Below are 6,000 nucleotides of genomic sequence, written 5' to 3' on the forward strand. Positions count from 1 at the left end.
GGGGGGGCGCAGGGCAAAGACCCCGTCTCCCCCCAGGGGAGCTGGATGAGGCATCCACTCTGCCTCATCGGGGTGGGGGGTGTAGTATGCCTTATTTCACACCCCAGCACAGCTCTGTTTGTTCTGCTGCCATGGGGAAGGGAACAGGGCCTGGTACTTCTGATCTGGACTGGCCCCACAGGCAGGGGGCAATCCGGTGGCCTGAGCCAGCCCTGCCGTTTTGGAGGTGGTCTAGATTAGAGGTGGGGTAGATGGGACCCATTGGGCAGGAACCTACTCCCCTCCCCCCCTCCACATTCTTTCTGTCCATTCCAGGGCCTCGCTTTTACCAATGACCCCAAAGCCCATTGATGGATGAGGGGATCTGGAGCCCCCATCAGCATTAAGCCAGTGTGTTAGAGCTGTTAGAGATGGGGTGGTAGGTGAGGACTCAGGAGACCCGGTTTCAAGCTGCTCCGTGCCTCAGTTTCCCCATCCGTACAGTGGGGGATAAGAGCCCTGTCTTGATCCCCAGGGGGGTGGGTTGAGGGAATATATACTTTATAGTGAGGGGCTCGGATGCTATGGTGTTGGGTGCCCGATATGGATCCGCACTCGAACAGAAATCTCTAAATCAGGCTCGGATTTGATGGGGAAAAGGTCACTTCTGTAACCCTGGCTGTAGGGGAGATGGGTTTGACCCGCTGGGACAAACTCCCCACAGCAGAGGGGCTCTGTACAGATGTGCATGGTGGGGGGAGAGGTAGCTGTCAAACTACACCCTGCGGTTAGCAGGCAAAGTGCAGGCTGCACATGGGAAATATTCAGCTAAGCGCTGGTTAAGCAGCGAGGCAGGTTGACCTTGAGGTTTCCAGCCCTGGGCTGGGACGCAGGTCCCAGCAGTGCCACCGGCTTGTGGGGTGACTTTGGGCACGTTGCTCTCCTCAGCCCCGCTCCATGCCTCAGTTTCCCCATCTGTCAAAACGGCGAGGGTGCTACTTCTGCCTGCGTCCATTGAATGTAAGCTCTTTGGGGTGGCCCCTGGCCCATCAGGGCCTGTAGCGTGAGTAAGGATAGCAGCGTGGTTGGGACAAGCCCATGTCAGCTGGGGGTGTGCGCGTGTCTGTCTGCTCTGCGGGGGATCCTCTCTCTCTCTCTTTCCCCTCTTAAATTGGAAGCACTTGTGTGAACTCTCCCAGGGAGAAGAGGGGGTGGTGGGGGAAGGAGCAGGACCGGTGGAGTTCAGACCGAGCCGCTGGTTCCCACGCCACCAGAGCAGGGAGTGAGTAATCTGACCGCGGGTCGCCTCTCAGCCATGCCTTAAAAAGGCAAAGCATTCCCCTGCCCCCAGACGGAGCGCTGGACTCCAGGAGTGATGCTTGAGAGGGGGAAATGGCTTCATCGGAGGGGGTGGCTGGGCGGGATCCACGGCCCTCTCTCATAGAATCATAGAATATCAGGGTTGGAAGGGACCCCAGAAGGTCATCTAGTCCAACCCCCTGCTCGAAGCAGGACCAATTCCCAGTTAAATCATCTCGCTTTGGCCAAGGGAAGGTGGGGAAAACCCAAGCGCCCGGCTGAGGGACGGGCTCGAGACTCCTGACCCTTTCACGCGGGCTTGGGGTGGGGGGCCGAGTCTGTGAGAATAGCTCGTCTAGGGAGCTTTAGCCTGTGCTGGTAACGTACTGCAGCAGTTTCCAGTCTGGGTCTCATCCAGATTAAAGGCACCGGGAGACGTGGCAGGGGTAGGAATAGATTGGAAACCAATATTTCTATTTTCAGGGTGCAGCTACATTTGAAATCATGATGGCTGTTATTTATGGTGGGGCAGGGTTGCGAGGCGGGAGTGGTACATTTGAAACTAACATTTCTATTTTTCGGGGGGGGGGGGGGGCTACATTTGAAAATGGCCCATCTCTCTCCCTATTTTTTTCTCTTCAGGAGGGAGGGGTCTACTTTCTACTTTCCAAGAATCCAGTTTCTTAGGCAACACAATATAACAAAGTCTTCGCAGAATAGGGGGAGGGGGGAACAGATAGTCTGGTGGCTGCAGTTCGACCAATCAGGAAGCGTGACCGGCTGGTTACAGCAGGGCACTGCTGTGGGGAAGCTCACTCTAGGCTGATTTATGGTAGCGCCAATAGGGTACCGGTTTGTTGTATATTTAACAAAGAGGGCCTTTCTCCAGACTGTTCATTGGCCATTGGAGTTAAATGTAAAGACAACCCAGGGTGTTTTAAACAGCATGATTGGAAATCCATCTGGGCTGCTGCAGCTTTCCATCTCCTGCGCTACCGTCCCCTCTCTACCCACCGATAATGTGGAATTGGGTTCAAAGAATTGGCTACAGGCACCAGGCCTGATTCTCTACCACCCTGCAATTTGCAGGCCATTTGCATCAGCGGGTGCAAAACTCTGCCCGCTCAGACCTGCATGCACCCGCTTTACACTGTTGTCGATGACCACACACGGTGTCAGGCGATGGTATCCTGGCCCTGTGGGTGTGAGCAAGAGTTAAGAAGTGGAGGCAGTGTGGCCCAGCGGGTTGTGTTCCGGTCTGACCTGAGTTCTATTCCTGGCTCTGCCATTGGCCTGCTTGGCTACCTTGGGCGAGTCACTGTGCCTCAGTTTCCCCATCGGTATAAAGAGACTGGCCTCCTTTAAGATCTGCTGATGCCAGGTGCTAATTAAGAGCTTGGGGCTATTGTCGTGGGTGCCATGAGCTTTCGCTGGCCCTGAACCAGCACCAATCCTTCGGAAAGGAAGAAATCCAGCTCAATGCGTCAGCTGAGACGTCGCTCACATCATCACATCTGTGGTTTGAGCCAGAACTAGGCCGAACCTCTGCCAAGGTTTCCTCCTCTCCTGTATGGAGGAGACAGGCCCTGCCGTGTTCTGTCTCTCTCTCACTCACACACACGAATACACCTGGACACACACACTCAAACACGTGCATCGCACTTTCCCACACGCCTGTACCCATCCCAGCTTTCAGCTCACAGCATTGGTGAGTTTCGTTGGTGCGTTTCGCACGGCAGCAGTTTGTCAGCGGTCGGAGCGGAGCGTCGCTCAGCTCAGCCCCCATGCCGGCTTCCCCCTCCTGCCCGCGCTCCCCAGGATTTGGCCAACACGTGTTTTCTTTCAAGAGAATAATCACATTTTTGAAAGGGCCCCAGTGCATTCCTGAGCGGTGAGTTCATGCTCAGCTACGACAATGGAACATTTTGGGCTGAAAACGAATACGCGAGACGGCAGGAGCTTATGGTTAGCAGGGCGGCATTTGGGCCGTCTCTGCCCCACCCCCCTTTTTTTTCTCATTCCCCGCCCCCCCGCTTTTCTTTCTTCCGATCAGTTTGGTATCCCCACTCCTCCGGCTCCAGATCTCTGCTCTCCAAATGCAGCTGCCAGCCAAGCCAAGGTGCCCCTGTTTCAATCCAGTGTGATGATCCGAGATCCCTTTAAGTGTGTGTGCGTGCGTATGACCCTGCTGTTGTCTGGCCTGTATCTGCTCTGTGTGTGTGTGTGTATGCACATGCTTGTATTCTTAAAGTGAAATTCACACATGCAAAGACCCAGCCATGGCATGAGGCTTTCAGGGGTACGTAGGCCAGTTTCAGGCCTCCGATGCCGAATCTCTGCCTGTAGCTCTCTCGGGAGACTTCCTTTGTTTTACCAGGGTGGTAGGTTCAGGGGAGGGGGTATCTTTATTGCACCAGGGGCAGCTGCAGCTCAGTACTGGGTGAGTGACCCCCGTGCAAACAGCTGCCTTTTGTTCCAGCCTAAAGGCAGCTGCATCTCAGAGCTGGGTGAGCAAACCCTCGCTAGCCAGCTGCCATAGCCCACACCAGAAGCTGCTGCATTTCAGTGCTGGACAAGGGATCCCTGGATAAAAAGCTGCTGCACCCTGCCTCAGAGGTGGCTGCATCTCAGTGACAGGTATGGGATTCCTGTGTAAACAGCTGTGCGCCCTGCCCCAGAGGTGGCTGCATCTCACTGACAGGTAAGGGACCACTGTGTAAACAGCTGCTGCGCCCTGTCCCAGAGGTGACGGCATCTCACTGACAGGTAAGGGACCACTGTGTAAACAGCTGCTGCGCCCTGTCCCAGAGGTGGCTGCATCTCACTGACAGGTAAGGGACCACTGTGTAAACAGCTGCTGCGCCCTGTCCCAGAGGTGGCTGCATCTCACTGACAGGTAAGGGACCACTGTGTAAACAGCTGCTGCGCCCTGTCCCAGAGGTGGCTGCATCTCACTGACAGGTAAGGGACCACTGTGTAAACAGCTGCTGCGCCCTGTCCCAGAGGTGACGGCATCTCACTGACAGGTAAGGGACCACTGTGTAAACAGCTGCTGCGCCCTGTCCCAGAGGTGGCTGCATCTCACTGACAGGTAAGGGACCACTGTGTAAACAGCTGCTGCGCCCTGTCCCAGAGGTGGCTGCATCTCACTGACAGGTGAGGAATCCCTATATAAAATGTAAGTGTGTTCCACCCCAGAAGTGGCTGCATATTAGCAAAGGACAAGTCTGTGTAAATAGCAGCCCTGCCCCACCCCAGGGACAGCAGCGCTCCGGTGCCAGGGCAAAAACAAACCCCGCATGCCCTCACCTGAGAGGGGGGTTCCCACAGCTCACAAAGCACTTGAAGCCTCCTGCCTGGAAAGCGCTCGGCCTACACAGGCACCGTTACCGGCCCTTGACAAGCCGTGCCCCGCTCGGTGAGAAATCGCTTTGCTGTGTTGGTTTTGCGCTGAGTTGTTGCAGGCCCCGCCAACGTTTGACCCGGCCGGAGGATTGTCACGCCGACGGCAGGGGGGGAAAGGCGAGGGAATGGACGAGCGCTTTGTTAATTGAGTCTCTGCCACTGTCATGTGGGGGCACCCAGGTTCCATTCCCCCACCCCTGACCCGTGCCTGGTGTGGCAGTGAGCCCGAGCAGAGGTAGTCGGGGCTCTGGAGAGCAGGGTCGGAGAGCAGGCATCGATCATAAAGCCAGAGGGGTCCACTGCGACCATCTAGTCTCACCTCCTGCATAACACAGGCCGACTGAGGAGAGATATCAGGACTAACTTTGTAACTCTCCGGGGAGTGAAGCTCTGGACCAGGCTCCCAAAGGAGGTTGTGGGATCCCCATCATGGGAGGTTTTTAAGAACAGGTGTTAGAGAAACCCCTGTATCTGCTCTGTGTCCTGCCTTGGGGCGCACGGGCTGGACTAGACGGCTGCTGCGATTTTTTTCTCTCCCCTCCCCGTTCTCCTGGTGTGCGACAGAGGGTGCATGGCTGTTTGCCTCACCTTGGCCTGCCTCGGTAGCAGCCGGATTCCCGTCCCATGTCCCTCGGTGGGATTACCCGCTGATCTCAAAGCACTTTACAAAAAATCATTTGACCGATGTGGAAACTGAGGCATGCTGGGGGAGGACTTGCCCGAGGTTGCCCAGTGACAGAGCTGGGAATAGAACTGAGGTGTCCTGCAGCACAGACCAGTGCACTAGCCACTAGGCAACACTGCCTCTCCTAACAGCCCTTGTGCCAACTGGGTGGCCGGCCATATTGCCCCTGGAAGAGTCATGCCCCGCCTAAGTATGGCCAGAGCAGAGGGTGGATGCCAGGGTGTTATGTCCTGGGGAGATCCCTGAGTCCCTTTCGATGGCATGGGTCCCTCCCTGGCTGCTCTCTGGGCCTGGGGGCAGGTTGGGGGGGGGGTGTCACGTGACCCATGAGCCAGGTGGTTATGAAGCAAGGAGCTTGTGGGCTCCTAGGACCCAGCACAGGGACCCTCAGCAAAGCCAGAGCTGGAAATTTTTAGGCCCCCGTAATGAGGCCAAGATCTTCACACGGAGCTGCTGATCTGGGGTGCCTCTGAGACTGATTCTCACAGCTGATGAGCACCCCCTGATTTCAGCCCTAACCACAGCTCCAAAACTGGGACTAGAACCCTGACTTGCCCCACCCCTGCTCGAGCCACTGGATCCTATCCCCCTTGGAGAGTCAGGAACAGACCCCAGGAGTCCTGCGCCCTAGC

The sequence above is a fragment of the Caretta caretta genome, chromosome 23 (genome assembly GCF_965140235.1).
Source record: "Caretta caretta isolate rCarCar2 chromosome 23, rCarCar1.hap1, whole genome shotgun sequence".
In the NCBI taxonomy this organism is placed as follows: domain Eukaryota; kingdom Metazoa; phylum Chordata; order Testudines; family Cheloniidae; genus Caretta; species Caretta caretta.